The following is a 12302-nucleotide window of genomic DNA, read 5'->3' as shown; positions in this document are numbered from 1 at the left end:
TACTTGCTTCTTCCATCTTACAGCTCTTAGAAGGGCCTCTTTAGGCCCTGATATTTTGGTCAGTCTGATGACTGCATGTCGTGACGTCTTCCTGTTTGCATTGAATCTCCCAGGGGTCCTCTGAGCTTCTTGAACTAGAATATACTTAGAACTCATGAAAATCAGCAAGAAAAAATCAAATAACCCTATTAAAAAGTGTGCAAAGGACTTGAACAGAAACTTTTCTAAAGAAGACAGAAGAATGGCCAACAAATATATGAAAAAATGCTCAACATCTCTAATCATCAGGGAAATGCAAATCAAAACCACAATGAGATATCACTTAACTCCAGTGAGAATGGCCTTTATCAAAAAGTCTCCAAATAACAAATGCTGGCCTGGATGTGGAGAGAGAGGAACACTCCTACACTGCTGGTGAGACTGCAAACTAGTTCAACCTCTGTGGAAAGCAATATGGAGATACCTTAAAGCGATATAAGTGAATCTACCATTTGATCCAGCAATCCCATTACTGGGCATCTACCCAAAAGATCCAATGACACTCTACAAAAAAGACACCTGCACTCGAATGTTTATAGCAGCACAATTCATAATTGCAAGGCTGTGGAAACAGCCCAAGTGCTCATCAATCCAAGAATGGATTAATAAAATGTGGTATATGTATACCATGGAGTACTATTCAGCTCTAAGAAACAACAGTGTTATAGCACATCTTATATTTTCCTGGTTAGAACTGGAACCCATACTATTAAGTGAAGTATCCCAAGAATGGAAAAACAAGCACCACATATACTCACCAGCAAACTGGTATTAACTGAACAGCATCTAAGTGGACACATAGGTACTACAGTAATAGGGTATTGGACAGGGGGGCGGGGGGAGGGGGGCGGGTATATACATACATAATGAGTGGGATGTGCACCATCTGGGGGATGGTCATGCTGGAAACTCAGACTTGTGGGGGGAGGGGGGAAAGGGCATTTATTGAAACCTTAAAATCTGTACCCCCATAATATGCCAAAATAAAAAAAAACGGAAAAACAAAAAAAGAAAAGAAAATTAAACCAATGAAACTAATCATTTGTTTATATTATTGTGTGTGTGAGAGAGAGAGTATGTGTTTGTAGTTTAAGGAAAATCAATTCATAATAAGTATTGAACTAAGCACATATCCAAGCATCATCATTTTCATTGCAGGATTAAAAATAAATATTAGTTTAGGTATTAATATTAATTTAATCATAATAGGTTTAATTACAAAAATAATATCATTATTCCAGTTGCTTTAAGAAAATATAAACCAAGAATAAGCAATTGACATAAAATTATAATGAATGGTAATTGTATTAATAACTCTTTAAGCATGTGCTATTTTCCTGACAGGCTCAAACAATAAGACAAACCCTCAAATAAGCAGGATGAGTTAAGAAGAAAGCAAAGTAAACAGTGTGTTCCAGAGGTGTCCCTTTGTCAGCCATCAGCAGGAGACAACCAGCTGCTAAATAAACTTAGATTCCCCCCTTATATTCTTCATGGACTCACAAGAAAAAGAGTGCAACAGACTATTAAAGCAGCAAAGAGCAGAGTCAGCACCAACAGCTGAGTTAGGCAACTTAGCAGGTAACTATGAAAATCCTGAGTGGTATAAATTTACAAAAGGTTTCTAAATTTATTGTGGTGAATTGAAAAGATCCCAGTGGCCAAATCCAATCCAATTAGGGTAAAAACATCTTTCCTTCTTAACTGCCAGCTTTTGTATGAAAAATTGCTTCTTCTCAAACTCAGTCAATTTTAAATTGTCTGCTAGCCGAGTTTGCCCAGCAGGAGGCTAAAGGGTCTATTATGCTGACAGATGCTCCCTGCTTTAAGACTGTACAGAATTTAAATGACTTTTATTTTCTGTTTATAGCCATTTAAATTGAATTAATATGAAAAAATTAAACCAAATTTTGCCATTTAAAACTTACAACACCTTTTTAGTAATAGTTTAAATGATTGCAGGCATCACTAGTAATCTATATTTGTGTTAATATACAAAGTTACATTTTTGCCTTATATTTATATTTTTAAGAAAAAATGTTAAGTTAATATTTGTTACAAATTTGTATTTTACACAGTTATGGAAAAATATATCATTTTTACATTGCTATTATGACAATCAAATGAATAGGCATGTACAATTGTATCCAGTTAATTTGTAAAGAAAAATAATTTTACTTATTTATTTAGTTAGTTCTTATTGTTTAGACATTAGTAGTAAAGCCGGGACTATTTGCCCAGTCTCTTTTTCTAGTAGCTCAGGGTACATTACATTAAGATCTGTTGCTGTTATATAAATTCAAATGAAAGCATATTCACTGTTACATATTCATAAATAAGATAAAATATAAAATCTAGGACAATTACCATATACCTAGGTACAAATTTTAGCCTTTTTTAAATAGAAAAAACATTAGACCTCTTCATAAATAATTTCAGCAAAATATTTTAATTTATTTTATTTTTACCTATGTATTATTTAACCCTATGTATTACTTTTCTAGGGATGCTATAACAAAATATCACAGCCTAGGTGACTTAAACAGTAGAACATTATTGTCTCACAGTTTTGGAGGCTACAAGTCCAAAGTCAATGTGTTGGCAGGGTTGGTTCCTTCTGAGGCCTGTGGGGAAGGGGTCTGTGCCATGCCTCTCTCCTTGGTTTGGAGACAGCTGTCTTCTCTATGTCTCTTCCCATCATTTTCCCTCTAGATGACTTCTGTGTCCACTTATTTCCTTTTTATAAGGACACCAGTCATATTGGATCTCCACTCAAATGAACTCACTCTAACCTGATTTCCTTTGTAAAGACCCTTTCTCCAAATAAGGTCACATTCTGAGGTACTAGAGATGAAGTCTCCAACATATTAATTTGAGAGGACATAATTCATTTCATAACACTTCTGCTACTTCTCATTTTCTGAGGTTGGTCTGGCCTTCCACTTTGCTAAAACAATGAGGGCATGAAGAGAGAAACCCCTTAACCTCATTCTTCATTCCATAAAATACCACATTTTCTTTTTTCCTAGCATAGTGGTAAGTTTTCCGTACTCTTACTAAAAGCCATCTTCACAGGGACCTTTATTCCGTCACTCAACTATGCTTTCATTTAAAAATTCTTCAAAATTTCCTTTAAAAACTTCAAATATTTTCTTTCTCACTTTTATTAAAGGGTATCAATCTCAAATTCTTCTCAAGCAATTGTCCTATCATCTCTGCCTTTTTTTTTTTTTTTCTTTTTAGAAATGAGGTCTTCCTCTGTTGCCCAGGCTGAAGTGCAGTGGCCTGATCATAGCTCACTATGACCTCGAAATTCTGACATCAACCCATCCCGCTGCCTCAGTCTCCCATCATCTCTGCCATTCTTAACAGCTGAGCTCCTTGCTAGAAAGGTCTGTGCTCATGAATCTACTTGGTCATCTCCTTCCCCTTTATTGTTCATCTCGTGGCCAGTTTCTACCATTGTCCACCCTCACTGTTTCACCAAAACTGCCCTGAACAGAGTCAGTCATGGAAAAAAAATAAATCGAGTGTAATGTTTTATTTCTCTTCTCATGTCACCTCTCTTTAATATTTTTATTACAGTATTAATCACTTATTTCTTGAACTTTCTTCTCTGTCTTCTACTTTTCTGTCTTATTACCTTTTAGTTTTCATGATTCTCTTCTTCTAGTCATCCAGAAATGTTGGTTTCCTCCCCATCCCCTTGGCCTTGTGCTATTTTCATTCTAAATACACTTTTTATTTAACTTAACACAAGCTCTTGTTTCAAATGCCATCTATGCTATTCTCGCCCCCAAATTGATATGATCAGATCTAGCAGGTTCACTCTAGACTTTAACATTTGGAGTCTTATGAGTTTCTCAAAATCATTATAACAAAATGGACCAATCATCATCTTTCCCCCTTTCCAAATTTTTTTTCATGTTTTTCTTTCTCAGATATGTGTATAACCATACAATTTACATAAACCTGTGGCTCTTGTACCTTGTAATTCCCAATATAAGAGAGAACTATTATTTGATATCTTCTCCAAATTTCATATTCTATCTACCCTTGCAGCTGTTAATATATGATCATTTGTACTGATTCTACTGATAATGGGTATCTATATTTACTATTTCAAAGCCATATGTATAAAATTGACATTAACTCTTTCGTGGAATCCATGAAAATCACTCACAGAGTAGTTAAAGTGCATTTTGGAGGGTCAATCTGAGGAAGAATAATGACATTAAGAATACATGATTTCTCATGGATGATAAGATGGAATGCTATTCAGTTTAGCTCATCCATATGTGTAAAATATATGCTATAAATTATGCTATATTAACAGAATAAGGAATTAAGGTATATAAATACATAAATACTTACAAAAGAATACTTTATGGTATATATTAGGGATTTCAAAATTGTTTAATAGGAAGGATATATATCAACGTGTTGACAAAAAATATCCTAGCATATAGTATACTGTCATATAACTTTTATACTTTTGCTGTTTTGAATTTTTAATATTATCCAAAATTACCAAGTATCATGTATATAACTTAAAAATCATGAAATATACTAAATATTGCAGTATTTTGTTTTTCTTTCTCAATCCAAATATGAACAAAGCAAAAATGGTAGAAAAAAACTATAAATCTGAAAATTAGCCTATATAGCATCTTATATACTACATTTTTTTCTTAATTATTTCAAGTATGGTAAGCCTGACTCTATACCAGACTATACATTTTTTAAAAGCTCATGTTTTATTGTTTTTCAAAATTATACAATTCAATTCATAATGAGACATAAAATTAATGCTGAGTAAAACCAACTTACTGATTGATACACTTTGTGTAGCTTTACTTGGTCTCACTAATTTTTTTCTATACTAAAGCATGAATTTTCTCTATTCTCAAAATATGACTTCTTCAGACAGTTTTTGCTAGATGGATTTCAGTACCTGTTTTTTTTATTATTATTTCAGCATATTACAGGGATATAAATGTTTAGGTTACATATATTGCCTTTGCTCCAGCTGAGTCAGAGCTTCAAGTGTGTCCAACACCCAGATGGTGCTTTGGGTAGATGCCCAGTAATGAGATTGCTGGATCAAATGGTAGTTCTACTTGTAGCTCTTTGAGGTATCTCTGTACTACTTTCCACAGAGGTTGTACTAGTTTCCACTCCCATCAGCAGTGTATGAGTGTTCCTATCTCTCCACATCTACACCAACATTTATTGTTTTGGGACTTTTTGATAAAAGCCATTCTCACTGAAGTTCAGTGATATCTCATTGTGGTTTTGATTTACATTTCCCTGATGATTAGAGATGAGCATTTTTTCATATGTTTGTTGACCATTAGTCTCTCTTCTTTTGAAAAATTTCTCTTGATGTCTTTTGCCCACTTTTTAATGGGGTTGTTTGATATTTTTCTTGCTGATTTTCCTGAGTTCTAAATAGATTCTAGTTATTAGCCATTTATCAGATGCATAGCATGTAAATATTTCTTCCCATTTTGTAGATTGTTTGCTTTCATGATAGTTTCCTTGGCTGTGCAGAATCTTTTTTAATTTGATCAGGTCCCATTTATTTATTTTTGTTGTTTCTGTGATTGCCTTTGGGGTCTTCTTCATAAATTCTTTCCCTAGGCCGATGTCTGTAAGTTTTTCCAACATTTTCTTCTAGAATTCTTATAGTTTCATGCCTTATGTGTAAGTCTGTTAACCACTGTGATTTGATTTTTGTGAGAGGTGTGGATCCTGTTTCAGTCTTCTATATGTGGCTATTCAATTTTCCTAGCACCATTTATTGAATAAGAATTCTTTATGAGGGCAGTACCTGTTTTATGTTTCAAAACTTAGCAGCACTAGTCTTTGTATATGGTCTAAAATGTTAATCTAGAACCTTTATTTTGATAAATCAACATGGCAAAGGGATATAACTTTATTTAGTATCTTAGATGCAATTTGAGTGTCCTGGAAATTATTCCAATTCTTTATAATCTTTGTATCATTTGTATAAGCAATATCCAAAACCTAATGCTTTACTTTATGGTTATGTCCACTTTGAGATGTGTACCCTAAGTCAAAAGTTTTCTTTGGAAACATTATATCTCATGACACCATTATAGAACTGCTTAGATTTAGAAATATATATGTGTTTTCTTCAAAGACTAAATATTTATGTGATGGAATTCGGAGCTTCTAATGTAGAACAACCAGAAAAAAATATCAATTACTCACAGCAATTTCACAAAACAATATTTATTTAGTTATTAATTATTTAATGATAAACATAAAGGTTTTAATAAAAGGAATGGAAAACATGAAATTTTTTCCTACATATTAACATTATGTATTTGGTTTTATTATTTTTAATTTTTTATTGATACTTCGGTATACATATTTTCAGGGTACATGTGATAATTTAATTCATTCATAGAATTTGTAGAGGTCAAATCAGTGTGATTGGAATATCCATCACCTTAAATATTTGGGTTTTTTTCCTTTATGCTAGAAACATTTGGATTATTCTCTTCTAGCTATTTTGAAATGTACAATAGATTATTATAAACATAAACTATAATACAATAAATTATTATAAAGTATCAAACACTAGGTTTTACTTCTTCTATCACAGTGTATATCTGTACCCATTAATCAACCTCTTTTCATTTCTTCTTCTCCCTTCTCTTCCTGGCCTCTGGTGATCACCATTCTACTCTCTATCTTCACAAGATACACTGTTTTAGCTCCCACATATAAGTGAGAACGTGTGTTTTCTGTCTTTTATGTGCTTGGCTTAAAATGTCTGTAGTTTCCAGTAACTGACAACTAACTGCCCATTGATTAACCATATCTCATAGGGATAAATAAATTGGAGAAACTGATGACAGAGTATAAAGTTTTTGCTTGTTGGATAGTTCTAATTTTATCATGATAAATAATAACTTAAAAAAGTGGGTGAGAAAGAAGAAACCACTGCTGTGGTGAGAGAGTGTAGATTTCAAACAGATGCTGAAATGGAAATAATTGCTAGGGAACAGCAGAAGAGGAAAGATTTTAATAACTATTGTTCAGGAATATAAATTAAATTGCCTTTAATTATTTACTGAGGTAAATATCAAAATTCTTTAAATATGCTTATTTTGGGTTGTTTTCATTTAAATATGTTAATATTAAATTATGTTTGATATTATTTAAACAAAGAATCCTAGAATTACACAGTACTTATGAATAAATGGATAGTAGAAGCCATTAAGATGAGTAGCACTGATAAACTTCAGACAGGTAAGACTGTCTTGTGAAAATGCACTTTATCTTTCTTCAAAATAATGAAACTAGCATAAATACCAAATATTTTATTTTTTAAATAGTTATCAAGAAGTTTTCAGCCTGAAACTTTACATTTGATGGAAAAAATATCTGTATACAATCTTCCAATATGCTTATTATTTTTGCCTTCACATAAGTAGACTGAGGAAAGTTGCACATCTAACCTTAGAAAACTATACAGAATACCTTTTCATGTAAGAAATATATATTATCAGTACTTGGAGATTTCACTGAAAACTTTACAAATGTTGTGATTGAGAAGACGTGGAAAGCCACCATAAAAGCCCAGCCTGCTGAATTTGATGATAGACTGATTCAACGTATTTGCACAGCTAGCTAAAGAAACAGTGTTCCAATTAGATATACAAGATAATTTCAAAAATAGCTTCACCAACACAAACTTTAAAAGTACTCATTCAAACACAGACCACAGGAGAGGAGATCTTAACCAAGAGTCTTTAAGTACTCTGGTCTAATATTCCAAACCAATTAAGTCTATATTTGTATGGATATCACCAAACATACACCAATCTATCTAGCTTGCTTACTTCTATCCTATGTCTACATAAAACTTTATGAATATGAATTGGCTTTTCATGTCATCTAACTTTAGGAAGATATTTCACTTGCCATGGTGCGGAAAATATTCCGACAAATATGAGTTATATTTATAAATTAAAATAATAAATTAGCATGTACAATTACATAAATAGCCTCATGAGTTTTAGTTGTGAGTCAGTGTTGATGGATTATGTAAGGTCAGACTTCTAAGTATGCAAACTGGAGAAAGAAACATCTGAGTTGTGGTAATTCAATAAAATAATGAATTGTAATTTGTGAGATCACCTGTCAAACAGACTACCTGGGTGACCCTGATATTAAACAAGTTTTCTTTTATCTTTTAATCCTTTTTTAATATTTTCTTTTATCTTAATTTAAATTTTGTACAAAATACAGGAATACAAGCTTCATTAATTTCCAAACTATGGAAAGTTCTACTTTTCATGAAAAGAATTTCCTCTATACTCTGTACGTTAGAATATTTAACTCTGATTTATGATACTTGTATAGATAATACTATTACAGTTTCCTTAAAATAAAGCAAACAACAAAGTGACTATAATGAACAATAAGTTAGAATATATTTTCAAATAACTAAAAGAATAGAGTTGAAATGTTCCTAACACAAAGAAATGATAAATGTCTAAGGTGATGGATACCCCAATTACTTTGATTTGATTAATTTACATTGTATGCCCGTATCAAAACATCACATGTACCCTATGATGATATAGAACTCTTAATGATTAAAAATTTTTGAAAAGCAAACCAATGAAAAGGGGAAAAAAAAGGAAACAGAGGACTTTGATTTAGGATGATTCCATATTATTTTCTTTTGTGCCTTCATAAATTCACAATTTGTTAATTCTTTTGGGGTTTATCTTTTAACAACAACTTTAAATGTTTCCTAAACAACTTTGTGAAGTGTCTGCAAATTAAGAAAAAATTGTATGGAAATATTTTTCCTTCAAGAAATACTAAATTAAGATACATAATACACTATCCTCCGATCTCCAATCTCCACAATATATTCAAATCTAACTTGCATTTATAATAATGTAAACTAACAACATAAATGTATAATAAAGTAAAATGATCTGAAATGATATCATTATTTCCTAAAGATTTATAATGTGAGTTTAAATATTTGACCTTTTTTATTATTCTGGAAGGAATTCATATATAAATTAATTTTTCTTGTAACATATATTAATTGAAAGTCTACTTCTTTGTTTATCTTAATATATCAATCAATCTAACCATCTACCTATAGTATTCAAGTAGCATGACTAGCTGAATCAGACAAAAGAAAGATGTAATATTTTAGTTTAACTATGTCTCTTCAGTGTATTAATGTTTAAAAGAGTAGAAAATCAATAAATATTTGTTATCTTTTGGTAAATTTTCATAATTTCATCAAAATAATCTATCCAATTCTGCCATAATGCTTGTCACAAATTCTATAGTAGATTTGTATACAACTATGTGGTTGATGTTAGATACATATTCTTGCTTAGAACTCATGATTGTTTAAATTAAACAATTTAAACAGTAAATAGCAAACTTGAATTTTGAAAGTAGTATTAACTAGGGAATTTCCTTTTCATCCATATCTGCAATAACATCATTAAAACTCCCCACAACATCTTACAAATGTGAAACAACCTGGAGAATAAAAACTGGAAAGATGATAAAGATTGATTAGTGGAAGCCATTGTTATCTTTGAAAAAATATTTAAAAGTTTATGCTTTTTTGATTGAATAAATATGCTATATTTTTTTCTTGCAAGAAAGTAAGTTCCTTGATAGTTCCTTATATTATATAGTTACAGAATTCTCATGTTATCCTTAAAACATGATCCAAGACATAAATTCAAATAATGAAAATTTTGTAACAAAATCAAAAATGTTTCACAACTCTATTGCCAAGTTTTCTTTGTGTCATTTAATAATATTTTTTGGTCACAGAGTGCTAACATTTCAATATTCACTTGTGTTATAACTCTTGAAAACTGATATTTAAATATCCACTTGGGAATTATATCATATATAAAGATCAGAAAGTATCTGAATTGCAACCTTAGAAATAACTTCTCTCCTACTGATCTTCTAAGAGATCCCAGAGAATAACAGAAACACACATGAAGGAAATAATGTGTCTCTGAATGATTTCAGCCTCTTGAAAAAAAATGATACATACTACCAGTTTTTAAATTAAAGTTTCTCACAAAATTCTCTGCTGCTATAAGTGTTCCAAGCTACTATATTACCAATTATTTTATCAATATAATGAATTATCTCAATTATGAATATGATGTTTTAAATATCAACCACTTGCTTTAGCATAAAAAATTTAAAAATAAAATCTCATAACTAATCTATTGGTTTTCTAATCTGGAAAATTCTTCTTTCTTTGGTGATAGCCCTATGTTACAGATGTAGAATGGTTTCTATGGGCTTCTTATAGGTGTTTGGGAATCCATTTAAGTATCCTAAGACAGGAGTAGATTTTATTGCTTGTCCACCTTATACTAGCATCTCATTACTGAGGCTGTCACATGCATATAATATAGAAATTAAGCACAATAGCAGCATACTTGCTCTGACAGCTCTGCATATCTGTGCAGCATTCATAGTGACATCTGCACAATTGCTATCTCATCTAGTCCTCAATTAATGTAATCAGGAAGGTGTACAATTCCCAATGCACAAATCACTGAGAATTGTAACTTTTACCTGTCTTTTCATTGCCTAAAATTAATTGTTTGCTCTTCACATATTCAATATATTTGCATAAATTTCCATATTATACCCCTCTGTGGTTGCTTTCCTGTCATCTTCTCTAAGGGAGTGAATATAAATGCCTTTTTCTTATTAAAATTAGCCATAAATTTCTGTTAAAAATATTTTTTAATTCAGAATAAATTAATTTCAGTGCCTAGTAATATCCTGCACATTAGATGTACTTAACATTAATAAAAATTCCAGTAATTAGTAGCACATAACAAAGCAATAAGTATTATTACAAAGATGTAGACTAGAGGCTTTATATTTATTTCTCTAGGTTTTTTCTATCTTCTAGTTTCAGTTATCACGTTGCACTTGATCTTAAAACAGGATGAATGTGTTTTGAATATTCTGAATATCTGGTAATTATTCTAAGACTCAATTAATTCATCTAATTAATCTCACTTTTAGAGAAAAATTGCTGGAAAAATCTTTGAAAAATATTATATTTTAATAAATTGATTTACTTGAATTTTAAGGATATTTAAAATCATGCAAATCCCATAATTATAATTATGAGATTTGCATTATAATGATTTAAAATCTTATTTAAGATGTTCCTATAGTTTTATTTAAAACAATGCAATGTGTATGGAGGTTGGGCTGCCCAATACAGATTAGTAAACCAACACTAAAATGTAATCGAGTTATATAATAGGAACATTTTATTTAATTACTTCATTTTTAAGTAAAAATTACTTTTCAGTAATTCTACTGCTAAAATTTACTACATATTTTATTATAATTTGGAGATGACACATTTAATTTTTTCTCAAAGTCTTTGAAAAATCCTACTTGTAAGATAAATGAAAAAAAAAAAATCTTTGCCCATTGTTCCTAATACTGGTAATAGCAAATTAATAGTGTCCTAACATAGGTATTCACTTAGCTTTCTGTATTTGATCTGGTAAAAGGTTGGCAGTGAGGAGAAGAACCATGGATATGGTACAAGAATAATATAAATAGATTATTTTAGGTATAGTTTGAGGTTTATAAAAATATACCAGAATATCCTTTTGCTAAATTTAATCTCCTTTTATTGTTTGCTTCATTGCTAGGTAAAAAGTGAAGGACAGGACACTAATGAAAGTAAGACAATTAGAAGTGAAGGAGGAAATGTGAGAACAATCTTTGGAAAGTGGAAATAAAGCTACTGGAAAAAGAAATTTCATATAATATTCCTATGAATATTTACATCCCAAGAAATAAAAAGAGAAAAAACACAAGGTAATTTGTAAGTCAGTGTTTTACAGGATTAAAACATGATAACTTGGTTAACAGAGAAAAGTTGATTGACTAGGCCCACAATTTCAAATAAACACATTTATAAAACATGTCTTTGAAGAATTATAACAAATTTTGTGAAAAGAAGAAAAATAATAAGACCATATTTTAAAAGTACATTCTTTTTGAAAAAAATTAGTATTATTCCACATTATTTTAATTAATTAATTAAATATCAGTAACTTGGTATTAGAGAGATATATGGCTAAGAAACAAATCAAATTACCTTAAAATATACCCAAATTAAATTAAAAACTTTCTGGAAAAGATTAACCATTCCACATGCCATTAAGAATTTTCAT

The 12302-nt window shown here is 30.7% G+C and overlaps 1 long non-coding RNA gene across 2 annotated transcripts in view; it reads left to right on the top strand.

The window, feature by feature from the left end:
- LOC105879315 (uncharacterized) overlaps positions 1-11927 on the top strand; it is a 214580-nt gene extending 202653 nt beyond the window's left edge. For both annotated transcript variants that reach the window (XR_001157708.2, XR_012920588.1), the window contains exons 6-7: positions 1384-1620; positions 11775-11927. This is a non-coding gene — a long non-coding RNA (uncharacterized LOC105879315). The remainder of the gene's footprint in view (positions 1-1383; positions 1621-11774) is intronic.
- The last annotated feature ends 375 nt before the right edge of the window (positions 11928-12302 follow it).

Source organism: Microcebus murinus, chromosome 8 (genome assembly GCF_040939455.1).
Source record: "Microcebus murinus isolate Inina chromosome 8, M.murinus_Inina_mat1.0, whole genome shotgun sequence".
Classification (NCBI taxonomy): domain Eukaryota; kingdom Metazoa; phylum Chordata; class Mammalia; order Primates; family Cheirogaleidae; genus Microcebus; species Microcebus murinus.
The sequence above is the reverse complement of the archived record's forward strand: the minus strand, read 5'-3'. Positions and strand labels throughout refer to the sequence as shown.